General features: G+C 43.5%; 1 pseudogene; it reads left to right on the plus strand.

The window, feature by feature from the left end:
- Positions 1-6,510: 6,510 nt before the first annotated feature.
- Positions 6,511-8,670, plus strand: LOC115647524 (annotated as a pseudogene).
- Positions 8,671-13,306: the final 4,636 nt, after the last annotated feature.

Raw genomic sequence — 13,306 nt, forward strand, 5'->3', positions numbered from 1 at the left:
GGCCACTTGCTGGGGGACTGTGCATCTGCTGGACTCGTGAGGGGACTGGTGAGGGCAAGGGAGCTGCTGGCCATACAATTTAGGTTCTTTCTGCCTCAGTGAGTTTGAGTAGGTGTAGATGTATGGTTGAGATGGCACTTCCATTCCAAACCTATATTTTCCATAGTTTATAGGTTCCTCAGAAATGCAGGACGATCCTTTAGTGGTGTTCAGGCCCTAAGGCCTAGTCTATATTACGAACTTATGTTGGTATAATTATATCTCTCCAGGGTATGAAAAATCCACACCCCTGGTTGCCGCATTAATGCGATCTCCCCCACTGTGGACAGCAGAAGGTTGATGGGTAGGTGGATTACTTACGCTGATGGCATAGGTAGCATCTTCTTTGAAGCACTACAGTTGTGCCACTGGAGCAGTTTAAGTGTAGACAAGCCCTTAGAGACCTTATTCAGGCGGTACAAGTTAAAGCAGCTGAGGGTGCAGGATTGGCACAGGCTCAGAAAGCCAGAACCATCTCCCTGAGAACATGTAATGATCTGGGGAATTGTCTGTACTATCACCAGGGCAACTGCAACCTATATCTCACGTCTGTCATTCCTCAAGGGCACCCACTCTAGGCTCCCAGTGCCTCAGCCACCACCTAGTTTGGGAAGAGACCGGCATCTCTCTTCCTCCTGACCAGGGTTTTTCCAGGCTGCATATTTCCCTGCTTACACTATGATATCCCCAGCAAGCCAGGCTGCCTAAATAGGCCAGCATCTGTGCTTTTCTGTCTCTCTGAAGGCTCTGAACAGCTGTAATTGCCAGCTGTTACAAGTTACCACATAGGTATTTATAAACAAGCACTTTAGTCTTAAGGTGGAAGTATTACCAAGGAAACATATTAAAAACAATGAAAGTTTACCAGAGGTAATGCGCTCTAAAAAGCGTCCTAAAGGACACTCCAACTCCATCCTTGGGATCAGTCCTTCAAAACCCACAACTAGGGTTTTCCCCTGTGCCTGCTATTTCATAACTATCTCAGATTTAGAACCAGAACAACCATGAATAGTTCAGTCTTTCCTTTATATAGCTTTGGTCTTTGAGCTTGGCCTTATATGATCAGCAGACAATGGCTCATTCCTCAGGACATAGCTTCAAAAGGCTGGGTTGTTGCATAACCAGAGGTGGGGAATTTGCATACATCTCTCCTGTATATTCCAGGAAGTTCACTTCACACATATTGTCCCCAAAGTCCATTTTTGTCATGCACATTGTCCAATATAGCCTCTTGATCATCCAGACCAACTAGAGAGGTTACATATGATCCTGGCCCAAAATTATATATAAACTATTAACTTAACACAATGGATCCCAAAGATACTTAAACTTAATTCAGTAAGGTTTTTCAAGGATTTTGCAGGACATTGCTGTATCTTTAATAGATTCATAGATTCATAGAGTCAAGGACTGGAAGGGACTCGAGAGGTCATCGAGTCCAGTCCCCTGCCCTCATGGCAGGACCAAATACTGTCTAGACCATCCCTGATAGACATTTATCTAACCTACTCTTAAATATCTCCAGAGATGGAGATTCCACAACCTCCCTAGGCAATTTATTCCACTCTTTAACTACCCTGACAGTTAGGAACTTTTTCCTAATGTCCAACCTAAATCTCCCTTGCTTCAGTTTAAGCCCATTGCTTCTTGTTCTATCATTACAGGCTAAGGTGAACAAGTTTTCTCCCTCCTCCTGACGACACCCTTTTAGATAACTGAAAACTGCCATCATGTCCCCTCTCAGTCTTCTCTTTTCCAAACTAAATAAACCCAATTCTTTCAGCCTTCCTTCATAGGTCATGTTCTCAAGACCTTTAATCATTCTTGTTGCTCTTCTCTGGACCCTCTCCAATTTCTCCACATCTTTCTTGAAATGCGGTGCCCAGAACTGGACACAATACTCCAGTATCTCCATAATCTCTAATGTGTGTGAGATTATGAGATCTCTGTATGTATCCTTACCACACTGCAAAATGCATTTTGAAGGTGCAGCCTTTAGTGTTCTTTGTTGTCCTTTCACCTACATGTGTTGGACTGAATTTGCAACAAGTATAGTGGCAAAGACCTAATAATAGTGATGGTCTTCTATTCAAAAAGAAACCACCCTAGACAAAAGACTGGCTTCTACCCTGGAGAATTGTTTGTCAGGAGAGAAGTTACCTGATAACAAAGTTACTTGGTATAATCCTAAGGTCATCTGTTAAAGCTGACCAGGGAGTCACATGTCTGAGGGACTGGAAGGTTATAAAAGAAGCTGCTCTTTTTGGGACTCGGCCATTTTCACAAGCTCAGGATGAGGAAAACTACTGCAAGAGCCTGTGAGGAGAGTGTGTGTATGTGGGGATGAACTCTGTCTACCTGAATACTGGTCCCCTAAGGACTTCCAAAGGACGGGTGAGCTAGAGTGAGGGGCACTGTGTTCAGGATGTTTGTTGTTTTCTATATGATCTGTAATCTGTATTTTTTGTGCTTAAATAAAGAGCAATAATATATTAGAATTCTGTAAAAGGTGTTTTTGTGTTATATGCTATACCTACCATATGACCCTTTGAGGAGGTAACCCACAGGCCTGCCCAGAGGTGGGGGCATGTGGGTCAATTTGCTTCAGGCCCTGGGCCCTACAGGGGCCCCGCGAGCCCTGGCCCGGCGGCAGTCCGGGTCTTTGGCAACATTTTGGTGGCGGGGGGTCCTTCAGTCGCTCCGGGTCTTCGACGGCATTTCAGCGGCGGGGGGCCCTTCAGTTGCTCCGGGTCTTCGGTGACATTTTGGTATCAGAGGGCCGTTCAGTGCTGCCGAAGACACAGAGTGACTGAAAGGCCCTCTGCCTCTGAAATGTCGCTGAAGACCCGGACTGCCGCCAGGTGAATACAAGCGCCGCAGCTTCCCCGCTTTGCCCCAGGCCCCTTGGATCCTATGGGTGGCCCTGGTAGCTCATAAGGCTCACAGTTTTGAGTGGAGTTCTGAGACAGGGTGTGTTTTAAGCCACAGAGGAACCTGAGGAGTCAGTACAAAGCCCAGGTGCTAGGCAGCTGGGTCATGTGGTCACAATTCTCAGGAGGAGCTGCTAAACAGACAGCTCCCATGACTTCCCAAGAGTCTTCACCCCAAGAGTGTGCCTAGAAACCCCAAGACAGGGGCAGTGACTGGACCCTGTTCAGACTCTGAGGGGCTTAAAATACCTGGCGACAGTCCAGTGGCTGGGTCACCTCACAGCTGGCTCAGCCACCAGTAGGTGAAGCCCAATCAGATCTGTGCCCAGGCCCTCTTCTGTTCCTGTGCTCATGCTCCTCATTGTTATTACTCATATGCATATGTGTTTATAAGTTTGAGGCCTATGCTTCAGTGTTCCAAGTAGAGATAGGTTTGTTTGAAATGACTGAGACAAAACTCAGTATTTCAGAAAGCCATTCCAAAATGTTACAAGTCCAAGCCAACGTCTTATGTGCTGAGAATAAACATTGTTAAAGAAAAAATAGTCTTGAGTTAGCATCTGTACCTACTCATGTCACCATTGCATGAGTTTCCTTTACATTAGTAAACTACTTAAGAATGGCCATACTGGGTCAGACCAATGGTCCATCTAGCCCAATATCCTATCTTCGGACAGTAGCTGATGCCAGATGCTTCAGAGGGAATGAACAGAACAGGTCACTTATTGAGTGATCCATCCTCTGTTCTCCAGTCCCAGCTTCTGGCAGTCAAAGGCTCAGGGACACTCAGAGTATTGGGTCGCATCCCTGACCATCTTGGCTAATAGCTATTGATGGACCTATCCTCCATGAACTTATTTAGTTCTTTTTTGAACATAGTTATACTTTTGGCCTTTACAACATTCTCTGAGAAGAAGTTCCACAGATTGACTAGGTGTTGTGTAAAGAAGTACTTCCTTTTGTTTGTTTTAAACCAGCTGTCTGTTAATTTAATCAGGTAACTTCTGTTTCTTGTGTTATATGAAGTAATGCATAACACGTTCCAATTCACTTTTTCCACACACCAGTCATGATTTTAAAGATTTCTATCATATCCCCCCTTAGTTGTCTCCTTTCTAAACTGAATGTTCCCACTCTTTTCAATCATTCCTCATACGGAAGCTGTTCCATACCCTAATCATTTTTGTTGCCGTTCGCTGTACATTTTCCAATTCTAATCTATCTTTTTGAGATGAGGCGACTAGAACTGCACACATTATTCGAGGTGTGGGTATACTATGGATTTTTATAGTGGCATTATGATATTTTGTCTTATTATCTGTCCCTTTCCTAATGGTTCCTAGCATTCTGTCAGTTTTTTTGACTGCTGCTGCACATTGAGCAGATGTTCTCAGAGAACTATCCAGGCAAGATCTCTTTCTTGCCTGGTAACTGCTAATAATAGACCCATCATTTTATATGTGCTGTTGGGATTGTTTCCCAATGTGCATTACTTTGCATTTATCAACATGGAATTTCATCTGGCATTTTCTTGCTCAGTTACCCAGTTCTGTGAGAGTCCTTTGTATCTCTTCACAGTCAGCTTTGGACATAACTTTCTTGAGTAGTTTTGTATTGTCTGCAGACTTTGCCACCTTACTTTTTATCTCTTTTTCCAGATAATTTATGGCTATGGTGAACACCACTGGTTCCACTACAGATCTTTGGGGGACCTCATTACTTATCTCTGTCCATTGTGAAAACTGACCATTTATTCTTACCCTTTGTCTCTTGTCTTTTAACTATTTACTGATACAAGAGAGGACCTTCTCTTTTATCCCATGAATGCTTATTTTGCTTAAGAGCCTTTTATGTGTGACCTTGTCAAAGGTTTTCTGAACATCCAAGTACACTATATTCAATGGATCGATTTGTCCACATGTTTGCTGATCCCCTCAAAGAATTCTAATAAGTTGATGAGGCATGATTTCCCTTTACAAAAGCCATGTTGCCTCTTCCCCAGAAAATTGAGGTCATCTATATGTCTGATAATTCTGTTGTTTATTATAGTTTCAACCAATTTTCCTGGTACTTAAGTTAGACTAACAGGCCTGTAATTGCCAGAATTGCCTCCAGTGCCTTTTAAAACAATTGGCGTCACATTAGCTATCCTCCAGTTATCTGGCACAGACACTGATTTAAATAGTAGGTTACATGCTACAGTTAGTAGCTTTGCAATTTCATATTTGAGTTCCTTCAGAATTCTTGGGTGACTACCGTCTGGTCCTGGCAACATATTACTGTTTAATTTATCAGTTTGTTCTAAAACCTCCTCTATTGACACCTCAATCTGGGAGAATTCCTCAAATTTGTCACCTAAAAAGAATGGCTCAGGTGTGAGAATCTCCCTCACATCCTCCACAGTGAAAACTGATGCAAAGAATACATGTAGCTTCTCCACAATGGCCTTGTCTTCCTTGAGTTCTCCTTTAGGACCTCGATCGTCCAGTGGCCCCACTGATTGTTTGGAAGGCTTCCTGCTTCCGATGTACTCAAGAAAAATTGCAGTTAGTTTTGGGTCTTTTGCTCGTTGCTCTTCAAATTCTTTTTGGCCTGACTAATTGTAATTTTACACCTGACTTGCTAGAGTTCACACTCCTTTCTCTTTTGCTCAGTATAACAGTATTGACATTCATATTGTTTGTCTACTCTGACAAAAACCAGGAGCGAATTGTTACAAAAAAGATAAAACTGGGACTATAAGGCTCCTATACTATTTAAGGTCCACTTTATACCCTATTTTGAGAACATAAGCGGTTCCTAGGCCTTTTGCTGTCCTATACATATTTTGCTCAGATTGGGAGAAAGGAGTAAAGTATAGTGTTTGGCATAAATGCTGCCTATATGGTAGATAAATTCATAGATTCATAGACTTAAGGTCAGAAGGGACCATTATAGTCATCTAGTCTGACCTGCACAATGCAAGCCACAGAATCTCACCCATCCACTCCTGTAACAAACCTCTAACCTATGTCTGAGTTATTGAAGTCCTCAAATCGTGTACTGATAATGTGGACAAAACTCTACTTATCTATCTTTGAATACTCCAGCCTGTATTCTATCTGGCATGCCTATGGCCTGAGTTTGCAGAGAACTTAGCATTTTATAGCACTTCTTTGTTCAGACCAGAGCTCTCACTGAAGATAACCACTGCTGTGAGTTAACAGCACTACTGCAAATCAGACTTGAGTTTCTAAAGTTGGGCACCCAGAAAAAGAGGACCACACAGTTAGTGTGAAAAGTTTGGTTTAAGTGATTTGCCCAGTGTCACATAAGAACTCTGTGGTAGAGGCAGGAATGGAATCTACTTCTCTAGTCAGGTACCTTCCTTCTTGCTTCTCCTTGTTGCTCTCTAGGCACCAGCATGGGGACCATTGAGAATACATGAAAGGAAGTTTCCCTGCTCTCAGTTCCTGTGTCTTGTGCCACAGCTGCTTCTGGCAGCTGTGAGGAACAATTTTTGGGGAAGTGCTGCTGAGCCCTTACAGTGCTGAGCCTGAGCATGCTACCCTTTAGCACTGTAAAATCTGTTGAAACATGTTGGTATTTTGGGGAAATATTGTGTAGATTGCACTGTTGTTTAAATGTATCTGTATGCCTTGCATCAATATTTCACTTGTGTTTCATCTCTGTTGATTGATATGTTGCTGTCAACAACCCTTTAATTTATCTAGTTAAGTTCACAGTGCCTGATTCAGGCATGTTCATAGGCATTGCCTGGACATTTTCATTAGTATACAGTGTTTTTGTTGTCTTCACTGGGGCTAATGAAGAAGGGCTACAAGAATTAGTTAATGGTCTCTCATGTAAAGGGACATGTCAGCTTATCTTAAATAAAACACAGGTGGTTGTATCCTCTTTCCTTTATTTCATACCTTTTGTCATGGTATAATTCCCCACTCTGAACCTTAGTGTCCAAAAGTTGGGGTACCAGCATGAATTCCTCTAAGATCAATTACCAGCTTAGTACTTGTAGCGCTGCCACCAACCAGGAATTCCAGTGCCTGGTACACTCTGGTCCCCCCAAAACCTTGCCCGGGGAACCCCAAGACCCAGACCCTCTGGATCTTAACACAAGGAAAGTAAACCCTTTCCCTCACCGTTGCCTCTCCCAGGCTTCCCCTCCCTGGGTTATCCTGGAAGATCACTGTGATTCAAACTCCTTAAATCTTACAACAGAGAGGAAAATCCACCTTCCCCCCTCCTTCTCTCTCCCCCTCCCAGACTCTCCCTGAGAGAGAGAAAGTAATCCTAACACAGAGAGAAATTAATCTTTCTCTCCCCCTTCCCTCCTTTCTCCTCACCAATTCCCTGGTGGATCCAGACCCAGTCCCCTGGGGTCTCATAGACTCATAGACTCATAGGTCAGAAGGGACCAATCTGATCATCTAGTCTGACCTCCTGCACAAGGCAGGCCACAGAACCCCTCCCATCCAATTTTATAACAACCCCTATCCCAGGACCGAGTTATTGAAATCCTCAAAATTGGTTTGAAGACCTCAAGCTGCAGAGAAACCAGCAGCAAGCAACCCGTGCCCCACGCTGCAGGGGAAGGCGAAAAACCTCCAGGGCCCCTGCCAATCCGCCCTGGAGGAAAATTCCTTCCCGACCCCAAATATGGCGATCAGCTAAACCCTGAGCATGTGGGCAAGCCAGCACCCAAGAAGGAATTCTCTGCAGTAACTCAGTTCCCATGCCATCCAACAAACAATCAGGTTATTAAACAAGAAAAGCTTTTAATTAAAGAAAGAAAAACAGTAAAAATTATCTTTGTAAATTTAAGATGGAATATGTTACAGGGTCTTTCAGCTATAGACACTGGGAATACCCTCTCAGCCTAAGTATACAAGTACAAATTAAAATCCTTTCAGCAAAATACAAATTTGAACTCCTTCCAGCCAAATACACATTTGAACTCCTCCCAGCCAAATACACATTTGCAAATAAAGAAAACAAACATAAGCCTAACTCACGTTATCACCTAGTACTTACTATTTTGAATCTATAAGAACCTGTATAAGGGAGATTGGAGAGAAACCTGGTTGCACATCTGGTCACTCTCAGAACCCAGAAAGAACAATAACCAAAAACTAACAGCACACACAAAAACTTCCCTCCCTCAAGATTTGAAAGTATCCTGTCCCCTGATTGGTTCTGTGGTCAGGTGACAGTCAGGCTCACTGATTTTGTTAACCCTTTACAGGCAAAAGAGACATGAAGTACTTCTGTTCTATTAACTCTTAACTATCCGTTTATGACACCTTTCTTGACAGCAATAGCACTTTACAGCAAGATCGTTGCTGTGGCTAAACGACAAGCTAGAATGATAGAGATTATGAGCAACACAACCCAGTTGTCTGATTTCAATAACAGAGTTAGCAGAAGAGAGAGGAAAGCTGCTAAAACCCTGGGTGTACCTGTGTTTGCTTTCTTGTTATTCTGGTCACCTCTTTTTATAACTGTAATAATTAATGCTTTCCTCAACTTCATAACTCCACCCCTTGTCATTCACATTGTGGTTTGGTTTGCTTATTCTAACTCTGCCATTAATCCTTTGATTTACTCTCTCTTTTATCCTTGGTTTCGAAAAGCCATGAAAGTGATTATGAGCTGTAAAATCCTCCACCTTGATTGCTCAACAATGAGTTTATTTTCTGAATGAAAATGTATCTTGTACTGCTAAGTTCTGATTCCAGGTCACCATCTTCCTTTATTTGAAAGGAAAAACAACACAACGGACAGTCTCCCAGGCTTTTATAGTTGTATACTTTGAATCCTAATGAAAATCATGTTGTTATTTTTAGTAAAATGCATTTCTTTTTTTTTTAATGTTCTGATTTAAAGTGTCAGTGAATATCTTTTTTTTTAATGAGGCTGAATGAAAAAAGAAAAATTTTGCTTAATTGACCCTTCTGTGTTTTTGTTAAATATAACATTATTATATAGTATTTCTGACAAAATGACAACACATTGCACTATAAACACTAGATATATTTAGCACTGATTGGATAATTTTATTTTGTATTTTTCTGTATCGCTGGTTGACTTAGAAACTCTCTGGGCCCTAGAATAGGCCACTGTGAACAACAGGAAACATATAGAGCCCATGAAAAACCGACCTAGCAGAGATGGGGATGGCGTGGAGGGATGGAGGGAATAGGCATCTTATGAAACTAGCAAATAAGATGCAGATAGGACATCATAGTTGTTGCAGGGAAAATTCAAGTCATAATGGCAACTTCAAGATGTCCATAATTTTGGTCCACACCACTTTCCTCAAAGCTACTGGACCAAAACCAGTGTAGATAGACATACACTACTTGCACAACAATGAAGGTCTAATTAGATTCCATCTAGTGTCAGTGCCAAAAGCCCTATTGATTTAATGGTAGTCAGGCCATTTCTTTAGTCAGCAATAATGACTAAAATATCAAAAGTGTTATGATACTGTATGCCCTCCATGACTTTCTGGGCGACTGAATGGGGTATACAGGTCATTTAAAGCTTTTGAGACAACTCATGTAGACCAACTGTGTCCCAGTCCAGGGTCACCTTTAAAATATCTGAATGACAGGTGATTACTGAGAAGAAGTAGGTGATCTCAGGGAAGCAGGCTGGTGTTTATAAAGAAGCCCATTCTGATAATCCTGTTTTTAGAACCCAAAGCTCTGTGAGCAGGGTGGACTAGAGGTCCTCTCTGTGCCAGCCACTTTTTCTCCCACAGAACCAGGAGAATAGAACAGGGGAGGGCATGCAGTTATTATGGCAGAAATAACTGCTCCTAATCTGGGAGAAGGCATGCTGAGAAACAAAAGGTCTGTATAAGCCCCCATCTGTTTCCACAATCAAGGAGAGAACCTCAAGGAAGGTGGTCATGCTAATGGGCAAATTGTTGAGGCTGACTAAAATGTTGTCTTATAATTTCCTTTTAAAGAATAAGCTGCAGTGACCTCCAGGTAAATTACCTTCTCCTCTGTCTGGTTTGAAGTAGCTCCAGTGCTGTTGATATGAGTGTGATAGCCTGAAATTTTATTATCCCTCCTCAAAGAACTCTGAACTTTCCCTGCAGTTTTTTGTATTTGTAGTTCAAATAGCAGCAAAAGAATTTTAATAATATATGTTAAATCAATCCTCTCTCCGAAAACATGAATGGGTATCTTGATTTTTGGAGGCGTTTCCTGCACTTGTAATATCATGCTGAATGACAATAGACGTTCTAATACTATGGGAGTTCCCAGACCACACTGGAGAAAGGATGAATGGTGAATAAAGGAGGTGATATTAAATGTCACTCTACATGCAAGTGCGGAGTATAACGGAGGTTGGGAACAGCACCCTGGAATTCCCGGGTTTCATATGATTCCTGATAAATGCCCCAAACATCCAGCAATGTGTTCTACGCTCCTCTCTGCCTACTTGTGAAGTTTTAAACCCTCCATAGGCACACTTCCCTACCTTTCTATCTCTGTCTCTTGCAAACTCCTGGTATGCTGACAATTCATGACACTATCATCTGACTCCCTGCAAGCTCCCTTCCTTTCTTGGATTCTCCTGTTTCCTGCTTTCCTGCCTTCTAGCAGTTCCAGGCTGTCCATGAGCTCCTGAAACATGTTCCTTGCTTTCTGCAACTCTTCTGCATTCTTCATGGCCCCTTTGCAAACAAGCCTTTGGATATCTTTCTCCTTTTCTTTACCACAACACTTCCTCCTATGGCTCTCAGCCATTCAGGACCTTCACTGATTTCACAAACAAAATGAGTTCAGAAACACTCAAGGCCTAAAAGATGCTTCCGCTGCAAAGGGTGGGGGCTATTTCTCCTATCTGAACCTTTAAAGGGCATTAGGCTGGTTTTATAGCTGGTCCTATTCCTTCTGAATTTGTTCACTCATTCCATGGCAGAAGATGGGAGGGTAATGGAAGACTCACCCTTCTAAGGGGTGAAAATCTTTCTTTCTATGAAAAAAGAACAGAAGCATTTGTGGCACCTTAGGGACTAACAAATTTATTTGAGCATAAGCTTTCATGGGTTACAGCCCACTTCATTGGCTGCATAGACTGGAACATACAGCAAGAAGATATTTATACATACAGAGAACATGAAAAGGTGGAAGTAGCCATACCAACTGTAAGAGACCAATCATCTGAGATGAGCTATTATCAGCAGGAGGGGGGAAAAAACACTTTATAGTCTTCTAGGCCCAGAATTTAGACAGGGTTTCAAAGGTTGTGGAAGGAAAGAGGTCCTGTGTTCTACATATCTCCAGATAAGCTTTCTGCAACATTGTATGCCCCCCCCCTTGGGATATGGAAGATTTAGGTTTGATTTCCCTCTTCTGCCTGCCATAGAAATGGGATTTGCACTTGGATCTCCCACATTGCAGTAGAGTGGTCTAGCCACTGTGCTGTAGAATATACTGGTATAGGTTTCTCAGTCTCTCCTACTGAAACTATTCCACTATGTCTAAAATAGTTATTGGAGCAGGGACTTGGGCCTCCCACATCCTAGGTGAATGCCTTTACCACCAGGCTGTAGAGTCACTCTTTTGCTCTTTGGCCCAATTATTATTCACTGTCATTAGGATTGACTGTGAATGACAATGAATAGTCATTGGACCAGGGGATGAGAGTGAAAATGACTCTACAGCCTGCTTGGCTCACACATCTTGGGGAACTGGGAAGTCTCCTGGCTTTCCCATTTCTTTCTCTTTTTAAGGGGCAGAGGTGGGAAAAGTCCCCTCCTTTCTTCCACCTATTTCATGTGCATTTTCACAGACAGCCTGTAGCTGCCGTGAGTAACAACAGCCTTCTATTTGCATCCTCTGCTTTTCTGAGGTAGTGGAATAGAGTTCTTGCTCAAACCCATGGGTGGCGGGTACCATAGGCTGAGGGAGGCTGTGCCTAGCCAAACAGCTAAGTGTGACCCCACCCATGCTCTGCCACCAGGCTTCCCTCTTCTGGTTCCCACTCTCCGTGCGGCTCCAGTCCCACTGTGCTATTGCTCTGGCTCAAGCTCGGGCTGCAGTGCCTGCCCTCCCAGTGCTCTGGGACTGGGGACGGCTACAGCCACATGCTGCCTGCCCTTCCGGTGCTTCGGGGCTGGGGCCATGTACCACTGGGGGCCAAGGGTGCAGAGGGCTGGGGCTTCACTGCCAGCCCTCCCAGTGCTAGGAGGTTTGGGTCAGCACCACACACTCTCCCAGTGCCCTGGAGCTGGGAGAGCTAGCTGGGGGGGGGCAGAAGGGGAGGCCTCAGGCAGAAGGGGTGGGGCTGAGGGCTAGCTTCCCCAGCCAGTCGTTCACACACTGCCCGTGCTCAACCCTGTAACATCATTTCCCAGAAAAACATCAAAAGGAGTATCCTCTGTCATCCTCACCACCACCAGCATCCCTGCACCCATCTGTTTCTTTAATAGGACCCAGGCTAAAGACAGGGCAAACAGTTTTATCCTTGAACTTTTACCCAAAGCTGTCTGCCTCCCAACACCTAGTGTGGTTTCACTACATGGGGTGAAACTAGGATGTGGCCTATGCCTGTGTCCCTCTATGCGTGGAATTTATTCCCATTAACTTCCACTGTCTTCCCCCATTGGGGATCCATTGTTTTTGTTTCCATTTGGTACAGCAGGACTAATGTGCCAAGGTATTCAGAGTTAATTCTTAAGCACATACACTGTATGCCCCAGATGAGCTGGTTGGGCAACTCTCTCCCTCCAGAGGCTGAGTCATGCAGTTAACTCCTTAAGTTTGGGATGCAGGCTGTCACTCTAGGACCAGACTTATGCCTAATGGATGAACTGGGCAATTCCAGATGACATGACCCAGTTTATTACAGACATGACACCACTTCTCCCCAATCTCTCTGGGGTTCCTCAGAGCTGGCTTCCCTACCATTGGAGTAGGTCTTCTCCCCTGGGTGATTTTATCCATTTCTCATATCTGAAGAGTACCCCAGTGAGTTGTCCCTCCACTTTGTGTTCAATGTGTGGGCCATTCATCCCTGGCATTCCTCCCAGACCCAGACCTGCCATCCACATAGCCAGTCACTCAGTTTGTGGCATAGAAGTATCCTGGCTTTTTATCCACTAACTACATTTAACATCATGGGAACAAATCATAATCTGTCCTAACCAAACCATTTCATACAGCTCATTCAATATACGACTCCAAAAAAATCAACCTGGTTTAGAGGGAAGTCAAAGGAGCTAGGAATTGTAGAAAATTGATAAGGGAAACAAAGGGACACAAGGAGAACTCTATGACCAGTAGAGTTAAGGACAATAAGGAGTAGGTTATTTTAAG

The sequence above is a fragment of the Gopherus evgoodei genome, chromosome 3, assembly GCF_007399415.2.
Source record: "Gopherus evgoodei ecotype Sinaloan lineage chromosome 3, rGopEvg1_v1.p, whole genome shotgun sequence".
NCBI lineage: Eukaryota > Metazoa > Chordata > Testudines > Testudinidae > Gopherus > Gopherus evgoodei.